The sequence below is a fragment of the Hakea prostrata genome, chromosome 1, assembly GCF_041222555.1.
Source record: "Hakea prostrata isolate BN-2017 chromosome 1, UWA_Hpros_2, whole genome shotgun sequence".
Lineage (NCBI taxonomy): Eukaryota > Viridiplantae > Streptophyta > Magnoliopsida > Proteales > Proteaceae > Hakea > Hakea prostrata.
In genome coordinates this window covers 29,395,685-29,408,685 of record NC_142600.1, presented here as the reverse complement: position 1 = coordinate 29,408,685, position 13,001 = coordinate 29,395,685, and the positions used below count along the sequence as shown (strand labels likewise).

At 38.2% G+C, this 13,001-nt stretch overlaps 1 long non-coding RNA gene and 1 pseudogene across 3 annotated transcripts; one reads left to right on the top strand and one right to left on the bottom strand.

The window, feature by feature from the left end:
- Window positions 1-6,605: 6,605 nt before the first annotated feature.
- Window positions 6,606-12,143, top strand: LOC149028671 (uncharacterized). Of its 3 annotated transcripts, XR_016170408.1 has the most exons (6): window positions 6,606-6,718; window positions 7,368-7,484; window positions 7,566-7,624; window positions 8,986-9,075; window positions 10,037-10,841; window positions 10,943-12,143. It is a non-coding gene; the product is annotated as an uncharacterized LOC149028671 (long non-coding RNA). The 3 variants fall into 3 exon arrangements; XR_016170405.1 differs by having other exon boundaries at window positions 10,037-12,143; XR_016170407.1 differs by lacking the exon at window positions 6,606-6,718 and adding an exon at window positions 6,733-6,863 and having other exon boundaries at window positions 10,037-12,143.
- Window positions 10,056-13,001, bottom strand: part of LOC149028670 (uncharacterized) — a 3,203-nt pseudogene continuing 257 nt past the window's right edge.

The window sequence follows — 13,001 nt, the reverse complement described above, 5'->3', positions numbered from 1 at the left end:
AGAGAGAGAGAGAGAGAGAGAGAGAGAGAGAGAGAGAGAGAGAGAGAGAGAGAGAGAGAGAGAGAGAGAGAGAGAGAGAGAGAGAGAGAGAGAGAGAGAACAAAACAGTGAAGGGTACAACAACAAAAAGAACAAGACTAACGATAGATCGCATGAGAAATACCGTTGAAAACCTGAATGCACACACAACCAATCATCAATAGGGTTAGAAAAGCACAGAAACAGGGGAAGTTAGGAGAAAAGTTTAGCAAATTTACAGGCAAATTTGAATAAACAGGAACAACAATCAAGGATTAAAATAGCAATGTTGTCTAAGAACCACAAGAAATGGGAGACATGGGTTACCTGGTTGTCCATCAGTGGTTGATCTTGTAGAGGCGCTTGATAGAAAGCGTTGGGAAAGGGGTGTAGCATGTTCTGATTAGCCCTCTCAAAAATCTGCATCATTATATCCTCTTTCATGGAGTTAAGAAGAGAATCAGGATTGACCAAGTTAGAAAGGAGGGAATTAACGAAAGTCTGGAAAGATTCCATTGGGTCAAAAGGTAGAATATTGTCATTCATGGCCCTCTTCCTCTTGCGGTTGGGGTAGCCTGCTTATTCCCTCCAGTCTTCATCAGTCTCCAAAGGTTCCCTATCTTGCTTACCCTTTTTCCTATTGCTTTGGCAACCCCCCTTGGCCATTTTGTTGTTACAATACACATGGTAGATGTTCACAATTTGGGCCCCTTCCACCAGTTATTTTTCAATGAACGCACCACACTTGAGTGGTTCACAAGTTTGAGTTGCCTGGTCAACACAGACAACTTTCCCCTTAGACTTATATTTTTCACCTTCTTTTGATTCCTCATCAAAAAGAGCTTGCAGGTTGTAGCCTTCTGGATAAGCCTCATCATTTTTTATCACTTTGCTTGGAGTGTCCATTTTAACTTCATCGCACTCCATTGCCATCGGGTTGTTTCATCTACAACCACCGAAAGCAAAGCAGGTTTACCAAGACCATCCTTTAGATTTGACAATTTAATAGTTTTTAGTTCAAGGAACTTCTCCAGCGATTTGGATGAGTAACTTTTGGATGATCCAGAAAGGATAGGCCTAATCTTAGCCTTCACAAATGAGCCAATGAGGGGGGAGTCAATATTTGGATTCCCCTCCATCAGCTTGTGGTAGGGACAATTTTGGTCTCCATGAGATACCCATGCACAACGTGAACATATCATCTTCAACTCGAACAAACACCTCACCTGAAACACATCACCTTTAATATTCCGAACTGACACCTGCTGTTCCACCGATAGATCAGATCGTACATGACTTTCACTCTTGCCACATTCAAGGGTAGTCCCAAAGCTTTCGGATTGATTTGAACATCCACCACCTTACCAAAGATTGAAGCAGCTTTAGAGATGAGGGGTTCCTTATAACAGTCTTCAGTAATATTGTTAATTGGAATCCATAGTGCCGGGGGGGGGGAGCAAGATCGCCAACAATAGCATTCTCAAGGAATGGGGTAAGAGCAAGATGGAGTAAGCATGAGTTGATCCACCAAGGTGTAAAAGAGAGAGCTCTGTTCCGATGATCTTTCGACACGAATTCCACAGCCAAAAGCGTCTCATTGTAGCCGCACCACTTTCCCACAACTGCACCAGCCGCTCCACCATCTCTGTTGCCGGCAATGCCTTGTAACACAACACTTTGCCAAAGCAGACTCGTTTGTTGCGCTTATGCTGGAGATGTTTGGTCACAAACCCCTCAATCTTCGTCACAGCATGTCCAGAAAATCTCCAGTAAGCAGCCCTAGCGTCCATCTCAGAAGTATCACCCGCCACTTGTTTATAGCCCTGTAGAGGTGTGCTCCTAAGAATTCTTGAGGACGCAGCTCATTGAGAATGGTCTCTAGAGGAAACTAAAGAACCAAGCCGCCCCATCACACACCCACAAAGCCACTTGAGAGAAGAGGACCCCGAACCAAAAAGAGAACACAGACCAGAGAAGCGGCAAAAAAGAGGAAAGAGAGAAACTAAGATTTAGCGCACCACACCCGAGAGTGAGTAGAGTTAGGAAAGAACAGAAGTGAGAGTAGGAATACTTAGAATAGAGGAGAAGTCATTGTCGTGTGAAAGAAGAGATTGTGAAAAAGTAACAAGAAGATGAATTTGGAAATCTTTATCCAATCGTATGGAAGAAAGCGATAGCATTGACCCTTAAAAAGAGGGGACAAATAGAGATAAAGACAAAAAGGGAAACCATCGGGTAGGTAAGGAAGTAAATGAAAGTGGACCGTTGGTTAATTGGATTTGATAGGAAAACCTGCTACACCCCTTTTCCTCCAATAACGTTGCATCCTGCTACTGATCTCCCCTGATTTCCAACCAGGCGACCATTCCGAAATGCTAACTAAAGAGTAAAGAGTATTTGAAAAATGAACGCTCGGATGGGTAAGCTCATAAAGACGAGCGCTAGACCATCATTGGTTTCTTTTAGTAAAGAGAGCGGAAGAAGGAACCCCCACACACATTTGCCCGCGAACTGTAGTGATGATAGTGCCTCTTAATGTTATTGTCACTTAGGTTTGCCACTTTACGATGCCTGCTCTTGCTGTTAATTTCTTAATGTATCAAAAATATTGATACCAATATTATTATCCACCAATCTTGATTCCAGTACATACTAATATAATATCAGTGAAATGATAAAGACCAATAGAAGATGGGTATGGTTGATAGTGTTTACAATATGCATGCTTTTATGAGAAAGGAATTTTGTTAAGAGGGGTATCTCCACCTTCCCAAATGAACATTGTGTATATTATTGGAAGAATACGAAAAAATAATAAAAATTTACGAGGTGAACAAGAGGCACAATGTATACCTTATTAGGCAAAAAAAATTATTGTTTTTCCCCCCTCATCTGTGGAAGAAAATTTTCATCTAAGACACGAAAATTCCAAGGAATCAAAATTACATCAATTCAACAAGCTAGGAAATTAATAATAGTGCTGATTATCAAAAAAAGGAAGAAGTAATAGTGTCGCAAACCTGAGAATGCGTTTAAACTCAATAGAATTGAAAAGAGGTGTTTCTAATGCCTTACTTTTTTTGAAATATAAAAAAACTTTTTTTTGTTTAGCTAAACAACTTTTGTGTGTTTTCCAACCTTGGTTTTTTGTGTCAACTTGTTAGCCTTTTGGATGATTGATCCATCCTCTTTTAGAAATTAATAATAGACGTGTTATAACAATAAATATAGATGTAAAAGGTCAAGGGTTCAATTTATTATACAACAAAGGATTGTATACTTGGTGATGCTCAACACCTTTAGTGAAAAGGCAAAGGTTCGACTCTCATTGATGGCATATGCAATAGTCCCCTACCCTCCAACATAAATAAAAAACCTAAAATAATGAATATTGATGAATCTTAAAAGGGAAAGTGTTTCCAAAGCCAAGTGTCCTAAGTTCCTAACCCTCTCTTCATATCCACAAAACCATTTGTTAACCATCAATTCTAGTTTACATCTTTACATCCAGGATCTCATCTGGATACTTGAACTCATCCAAATGCGCCCAAATCTAGGTAGGTACAAAAAATCGAGGGTTAAAAAAAAGAAAACATAAACTTTGTTGGATTACCCTATAATTGGTTAATTATTATTTTTGGTAAATAGATGTTTTATTAGAAAACGAAAGAACTACCGAGGAAACCACCCAGTTGGCAACACACTACACAACCAGGGATCGGATAACGGCCAAATTGTCTTATTCGGAATAGATAGAACATTCCTAGTTAGGGAATCTACCAAACCATTGGCATCCCGACAAACATGAAAGAAACTACAAGAAGCACTGTAATTGGTTATTGAAAGCACACAATATATGTATATCAAATAAAAATATGATAAATTAGTATGAATTTAACTACAATCATGCATATCTTGTATGAGCTTTTCTAATATAACAGATTTGGGAACTATAAATTCACATAGAAGTTTTGGTTTGTTGGATTTTAATCAAATTGATTTGCAGTAATAGCATTCTTATATGAGAACGCTTGTTGACTCATGTGAAATCACCATGTGCATCCATTTGTGTGGCTAACAAGTGTTCACGTAACGACTCATTAAAAGTTGCCACATTACTTGTTTATGTGGATTTCGTTTTGTGATTCACACTTTTTTTCTTTTTCTGAGTGAAATAGAAACTCATTTAAACTTGAAACCTCGAAGAAAAGTATATTCAAAATTGTCTACTAATGAAGGCCAGCAAATACACAGGGGGAGAGGGTATCCGGTGAAAATGAGCAATTCTGTGTTGAAGGCTTGAAGCTAGCTTGAGAAACAAGATGATTGGCCACATTATTGGCTTCTCTTAGAATATGATGAAACTTAAGTTCAAGCCATTAGCTAGGAACCTAATTTATTGAATGAAAGTTTTTATTTTCCATGGTGGAACTTTAAAGGCAGAATTAATCGAATCACATCCTTCTGAAAGGCATAAATGCATTTTTCCTTGCAAATCTTGACCTACTTCATTGAATCGTGCTTGACATGAGTTATTTATTTTTAAAGAGGATCTCCATGAGCTTTATCATTATAATTTTTCGATAGGACCTTTTTTTTTTTTTTTGGTATCTAAGGTTCATCCAGGCCAGCTTGTGCACACCCGATTACATCATCAAGGGGAAGCTTTGTCGTCCGCAAGGGTCGAACCCATGTCCTCTCCACTTTTTTTTTTTGGGTAGAAATAGGTCTATATATTAATGCACGCTACCCACGCAGAACATCATGATTACACAAATCCACGAAATCAGGATCCAAACTAGGCCAAAGAGTCTGACACGCAACAGACACAGCCTTACCAGCAAGGAAGTCAGCTACAACATTGCACTCCCTTTTAACAAAACAAAACGAAACATTCTGGAGCCGAGATACAAGATTCACCACATCCCACACTAAGTTTTGAATGTCCACTGAAATCAATTCCAGCTTGGTCACGAACCTAACCACTTCTGCAGAATCTGCATTCCATTAGGACATTGCCAAAACCCTCATCCACCGCAACTCTAATACCTTCCCGCAATGCCAAAATCTCACCCATTAGAATCAAGTAGAACTGGCTGGAACCACAAAACCTTGTAATGGGTCTTCCCCTTGAGTCTCTACACACTAAGACCAGCCCACTTCCATTCCTATTAAGGGTAGCATCAACATTAATCTTCACGAACCCAAGTCCACCGATTAGCAGCACCTTCCGCTTCCACCCTTGGAATGCAAAACTCTGCCCTAATCAACTCGCCAAAGCCATTAGAGAATTCCATCGCCTCAACCACAGCCTTATCCGCTACCTTCTTCGGCGTCCACTTCACCCCTTCGAAGATAAGCTTGTTTCTAGCTTTCCAATTCTCCAAGATAGATATGCAATGAGTGATGAAGCTTCTTTAAATTCTTTTTTCCCCCTGTGGTAAGCACATCTTCCATTCACTAATTGCTTTATGCATCTTAGGGTTAGCCGGCGACAAGAAAGAGAGAGGGGAAGCAAACCACACCCTGCGAGCAAATTGACAATCCAACAGTATATGATCGATGGACTCCAATTCGCCACATCTGCTGCATCTAGGATCAAAATGATTCTCTTGGACAATTCGATCGCTGAAGGTAAGGCTCCAACACATGCTCTCCATAGCATATGTCTAATTTTTTTGTGTTGCATAACAATTCCAGATGTTTTTCCATACCACCGGATCCATTGTATTTTGTGAGGCACTCTTGATGATGATGAGTTCTTGCTTCTTTCCATCTCTCTCAAATTTAGAATGTGGTGGTATGTAGATTTAACAGAGAAAACCCCACTTCAAGCTCGACCCCAAACTCTTCCTCTCTTCTCTAGGAATTAAGCTAATCCTTATATGTAGAATTGCCTTTGCATCCTCTTGATCAAACACTTCATTAATCAAATCCCTCCTCCATGATCTTGACTCCTCATCAATCAATTTAAAACCCAAACAATTCTCCTTTGATCTCTGTTGCAACTTTTAATTTTAAAATCAGGATTTGAAAGGATCCATAAATCTTCTCACACTCTGACAAAAGTTCCATCCCCAACAGCCCACACTAGACCTGTTAAAAGAATCTTTCTATCCTCCCGAATGCTTTTCCATGCTCAAGATGGATTAGAGCCAGCTGTAGTTGATAGGAAATCCGAGTTGGGGAAATAAATTTGCTTCAAGAATCTTACCTAATACGCTTTTGGATTACTCAACATTTCCAGGCAAGTTTGCATGACAGGGCCATATACAGCAAGTATGGGTTGATCTCTTCACTGAAAAGCATGAATTTTACCACTCTAGCAAGCTAGAGACAAGCAAAAGTTACCTCAATGATTCGTTTGCTTAGCTAGTTGGGACTTGGGAGAGAGAGATCGAACAATATTTACACGGTTGGCGGGGTGGGGTCAACTTAAATTTTTACTTTTGATTTTTTTCTCATGACCTTGCTGGGTCCCACCACTGGAAACTGTTCAGATTTTCAAGTTACTACTTTGCCCTTTGCCCTATACTATAAATTAATGTTTTCACAGAAGATTTAATTTGTATACCCTAGCCGATGTTTTTACCGAAGGAGAGTCAGCAGTCTTTCCATCTGACGGCTCTTCCATTCTTTCCCAGTCTGATCCTTCTTTTTCTCGTCTGCATTTTCATCCTCGAGGTTTGACGCCTTCAAGGTATAAGTCTTCGATTTAATTCTCCTGGTTGTGTACTTGTGTTTCTCTGTTTTGTTTCAGATCCCCCTCCCTCTTTTCATCTTCTTCTTAGTTCGTGATTCTTTGGTTGCCGGAGCTAATCTCTTTTAATTATTTTCCCCTAAATGTAAGTGTTGGTTTGTTCTATCTAGCCATCTAGAGCGCTGCAGTAGTTAGCAAACTGTGCTTATTTTTCACTGTGATTTTGTTTCTTGGCTTCGGAAGCAATAGAATTCAGATAAGGATATTGAATCATTTTTTGTTTTTCTTTGTACCATTTTGCGATCTGTCATTCCGATCGTTCTCCTTTGCCCTAGTGATGACAAGTGAGACTATTCCATTACCCGTAGGCAATGACTCCCCATGCTAAACGATAGGTTCTCGCTCCTGCTTGTTATTAGAGGAAGAAATTCCTTAATAAGGGATGTAGTTTATGATACAGTGAAATGCAAGCTTAAGCTCACAGTAATTGGTTTGAGTTAATAATATTGGCATGTGTTTATTAATTTTTTTGGCATTTATTTCTACCTATATCCCTTATTTGAAAATATGAAGATAGGACATCTTGGCCTTTTTCATACAATACAGATTAGCATGCACAATGAGTGACCCTATAATCATTGTCTTGCAGATAATTGAGAGCCAAAAGGCCATGGGGCCTGCTCAATCTATTAGTTTGTATGTTGTACTAATCGCTTCTGCAGTGTTTGACATTGAGCAACCACAACTCTGGCATGATAATTACAAGGTATTTTCTGTTTCTGTGTAAAGCGTCCTAAATCCTTGCGTAATGTATTTAATAACCTTGCCATGCATGTTTCCATCTCAGTTAATCAATAAAATCAAGGATGTGCACACAAATCGGACCAACGATTTACCAGGATATAGGTTTGTTTATATCTTTTACCTAATCAATGCTTTTTCACTTAGAATTTAATCTCTTTCTAGTGCCGTGTGTTTGTATGTGTGTGTGTGTGCATGTGCTTGTGCACTTGTGTGCATGTGAGAACATCACGATAACATTCTACAGCTCCTGAAGATGCAGAAACGTATGATTCATTTATAACTCAAAAGGAAATACAACCGAATGTTAGATACAAGAACAAGATTTTTTGAATCTCATAAGTTCTAGGTAAATAATATACTCAATACGCAGATAAGCTAAAAGTTAAAAAAGCACGTTAACATATATAAATTTTAGGATCCATGAGTAGTCAGCCTTTTGTTATCATTTGCTAATAATTACTGTAGACTGCCAATGATTGTTTCTTATACAGTGGTATGACATTAATCACAACAAAAGTAAAAGTGACATTATATATTTGATTGCGGTAATATTTTTCCGCTGCTATTTGTCATATCTACCCGCGCCATTAATTATCGATCATGGTTGGTGCCATTTAATATGGTATCGGTATGATTGAAATTTGAGGGTGGGCGATTTATGTATTATATGGTGATAATACATTAACACAGTTTTTAATGTGAGTAGGCACTAGGCAGAAGCATTAATATATAACTACCTATACTTGGCAGCAGTTATTATAGGGCATATTTGATTTGTCTGAACAGGAAATTTTTTTATTATTATTTTTTAAATATTGTAACTGAGGTGAATGTAATACTGTATATTGTCAATGATAATGTATATGATATAACCCAGGGTGTTGGTTAGATTTTCCAGGATCTTCTTAAATAAGAACCATCACTAATTAGGGGTAGGATATGTTTGGCTAGGCTGGGCATTTGTGTCTGTCTTTTCTGGTTCGTAGTTCAAGGAGAGGGTTTAAGAATTTATGAATGTTCTAATTTAGGGTTTCAGAAGCTCTTAGAAATCTGCAGAAAATTTTCTCTAGGAAGAAGATGAAGTGCAGAATTTTCGGACCTTAGGGAGATAGGGTTTGAATGGTCTGATTGGGCTGAAATTGGGGGGTCACTAGAAGCAACCTTTACCCCAAAAAAAAAACTCTTATTGAATGATAGATGCTTAACCGTTCTGAACATACCCCAAACTGATATCGTATTTGTTGCATGATACAAGCACAGTGTAAAAAAGAAGTAGACGAGAATAATGAGTTTAAAGAACAAAGTGAACACTTCCAAGCCTCTGCAGATCATTCTTTACTTTCAGTCAGACAAGAAGCAGCAGTAGGTGTGATATGAAAATGACACTTAAATATTACAATCTATCTCACTCACACCTTATTGCTAATTAACTAGCCTTTCAGCTAATGTTGGGGAAATTTCAGGAGGAAAGAGAGGAAACTTAGGCATTTGACTATGAGAACCATTAGAAGCTCCAAGACATGGCACGAATGGATGGAGATTGAAGCGGCTGGGTAAGTGAAACACTCTTTATGTGGTAAAAAGTAATGTTGTCAAAAACAGCCAGACACATAACAGAAATAGAAAGAGTTATATTAGAAAAAGAAAGTTTTCATTTGAAATAATGAATTAGGCAGGATAGATCAGCTAACCTAAGGTTTCAAAATGTTACAAAATGAAGTCAAGTCATACTGCCAATCAAAGAAACTAGCTTTTATTATTCCATAAATATCTAAAACAAGAAAAGATGAGCCCCTACCAACCGTCAGTAAAGATCACATAATACGTAGTTGCAAATATCAGGGGCCCTAGGGAGTGCATAGATAAAATGGAAAAATACATAACCATTCTGTGTTGAACAAGCTAACCACAAAATTCACAAACACAAAAACATAAAACGCCATAATTTGACTTATTGTCGTTTTGACATAAAGAACAAATTAAAAACTAAGGTTTTCCAGCAATGGTTGAGCTCTTCAAGTACCTTTCCACATATGCTTGCAGATGGGGGAGAGGGGAAAATATAAAATAATTTATATTTAAGACAAATTATGCATTAGGATCAATAGAATTTTCACCAGAATTTAAATATAAAATGATTGGGAGTAAACCGTATGAGTTTCAAAAGCTTGGGTTTACAAAATGCTAGATAATGGTCGATTTCTTTGTTTGAGGCACATGAGCCTCTTCAATTGTACCAATCACTTTATCAACTACTCTTTTGTATTTTTACCATGGTGTTGTGAGACTCCTTGTTCATTTGTCCTTTCCATGTGGGCTTTATAATATCCTTCATAAAATCCACCTTTGCAAATTTAAACATGCGAATAGATTTGCATCCTTGCTCCTTTTGCCCTCTTCAACCACCCGAATATCAATATCCATGTCCTCCAAATGATTATTTCCGTCCTTTCTAATGTCAACTTTATCATTCTTAACTACTTTCTAATGTCAACTTTATTATTTTAACTGCAGTCTCATATGCTGCTACTGACTCCAGCTGCTCCAACTGATGAGACTCATGTTATCTGAAGAATCATCCTTGTGAGATGATGGAACAGAACGTTGTAAAGGCATTTATCAGCTATTTTATTCTGTTCAACATTACTTGATGAACACCCTGAAGGGTGGTTAGTGGTGACAGCAGACCTGCTTGATTGTTGAAAGTTAACCCTGGGATCACATGGCTATTTAGACTGGGTGGTTTGGTTAGGATTATTGGATGGTACAGTAACTGTGATGCCCACTGCCGCAGGGTATGGCTGGGAAGGAACAAAGCCAATAGAATTAGGGAGGTTTAAAACAACATATAATTTTGAAAGCTGCTCATTTCCAAATATCTGGCCAATGATGCTGAAAGGGTGGTCGTTTGAACAAGCTGCTCACTGGCTGTCATATTACGAGTAAGCAGAGACACTGAAGTTACTTTTGATGTTTTGGCATCATCCGTTTCTGATTTAGTTATAGGTGCACACATATGAACAAGTGTTTTTACCTTGCTGCGCGCTTCAGGTAATTCTGGGATATCGATTGTTCTTCCCTGCTAAGGGTTGAAGCTTGTCTGCTTAAATGATGAGGCTGGACAATTTGTTTCTTCTGCTCAATCATGTTAAAGCTTGAAGTCCCTCCACTCTGGCCACCATGATTGAACCATTGCCTAGATATGGGAAACATAGGCAGAACAGGGCTGTTCCCGCACAGGAAAGCATTACTTGCATCCCCTCTCAAACTGGGATGTTGTGGTTGGTGAAAAGTTTCTTGAGTTGTCTTCTGTTCACGGGTAGGTACAAAGATCCCAGTTGGTGTTCCAGACTGTAATGTTGAGTCAACTTTCTGTGTACTACTCTATTAATGTACAAAGGATATTGTCCCATTGGACAGCTGCTGCTGAAAACAGAAGTATCCACAACATCAAGTGGTCTGCATCAAACTTCCAGGGTAAATTCTTCTCTTTGGTTCCTATAGGAGGTCAAGTTGGGATAAGTTTGAAGGCCATGCATTAAACTTTGGATAAGCAGTTTAATTTGGACCTTCTATTATTACTATTGGAAAAAGCAACAAAAGCTATGTTTTTGACCAAGTTGGAATAGTTTCCTTTCGCCAAACACCTCATCAGCTTTTATATGATGAACTACGGAAGAATGTGAGGTGTTATGATCATATAAATTGATGCAAAGAAAAAGAGTGAAGAAATTAGAAAATGGTAGTTATGGGATGATGGATCCAAGAACATTGGAGGGTTGATAGAGGACTCGGTTAGAGCCTATGTAATATCTATGAAAGAGATTGTTTAAACTCAAATGCATTTGTAGTCAAGGCATTGATGTTCTTTTTATCACGTTTTGAACTTTATAAATGGTCAGGTTTGTCGGTGATTTTCTATAAGATGTTGAGTGGGTGAAGATCAGTATTTGAAGAACAATGAAACAGGGCTAAGCCCCAAAATACCGCCTTTTTTTTGGCCAATGATCTGAAAGATCAATCTAACATCAGTGCTCTATTTTCTATATTTGCTGAATGCTCTCACTTGGGATTTAAGTTTGGCATATTGTCATTGCATAGAGCAGATAGAATCAAGAGCTATCATTATATTTGCTATGTAGAAACCATTGAAGTGTGCGTGGATGTGAAACCAACATTAAGTCGAAACTCACTTTTGTAACATCATAGTTAAAATTATGTTAAACAATGAGTTTCTTCAATTTTATGTTTCTATGAATAAATAGAGATCCATTTTGGCATGGGTTTTAACAGTTCTAAGAGACTTAATTGCCTATTGATGGATTTGAATAAACCTTCCATTTTGGTCTTGATTTTGAGGCCATGGAAGGGCAAGGAAGATGAAGGAATCATCAATGTTGGTCATCCTCACTATTCCTATCTGCCCCAGCTATGGAGTCTGGATTGCTTCCAGGTTGTTGTTTCTTCCCAGTTATCTTCTGATAGGTCCCTAGTAACACAAGTCTACACTCGACAGGGAAAGTAAATCCCTAAATTCTATGGAAGGAAACGATTGGCAGATTTGAAGAGTCCTATTGTATTCAGGTTACTTTTTAGGATTAGATTGAAGAGTCATATTACATTCAGGTTACTTTTGAAGGTCCTATTCGAATTCGAGGTCCTATTCGATTGGGATGATTCGTTAATTTCTGTGGACGTAATTGCTATAATAGGGGAAGGAAGAGTGAGAGACATGTTTTGAGATATAGAAAGTTTATGTGAGAGCAATTGCTTGGGTGCCGTAGGAATCACCTCTGCTGTAGTATGTATTGTTTCTTATTCAACTTTTATTCAAAGTCCCTCTTTTCTTCTTGAGTTATTCCACCTTGTTAAGTAGCCTCATTCAGGTACCTAACATCTTCCAAGTAAAGGAGAATCTATAGCTGCCCATTTTGAGTCCATTCTTCAGTGAGAGGCTTTAGCACTGAGGAAAGGCATTTTGCAAACTGTGGGGGAATCTATTTCCGAGGTTATTGTGGAGTCTATTTGATAAAGTGATTAGTAAAATTGAAGAGCCTCATGTCCCTTGAACATGAGGAAATCGATCATAATCTGTCATTTTGTAAAACCAAGCTTTTGAAACTTGTACAGTTTAGTACCCATCATTTTATATTTAAATTCTGGTGAAAATTCTATTGATCCTAATGCACTATTTTGTCTTAAATCTATTTTATTTCCACTCTCCCCCATCTGCAGGCATATGTGGAAAGGTACTTGAAGAGCTCAACCATTGGTGATAAGCCTTAGTTTTTAAGCTGTTCTTTATATCAAAATGACAATAAGTCGAGTCATGACGTTTTATGTTTTTGTGTTTCTGAATTTAGTTGTTAGCTTGTTTAACACAGAAGTATGGTTATGTATTTTCCATTTTATATGTGCTCCTTGTGGCCCCTAATATTTTCATCTAGATATTATGTCATCTGTACTGAAGGGTTGGTAG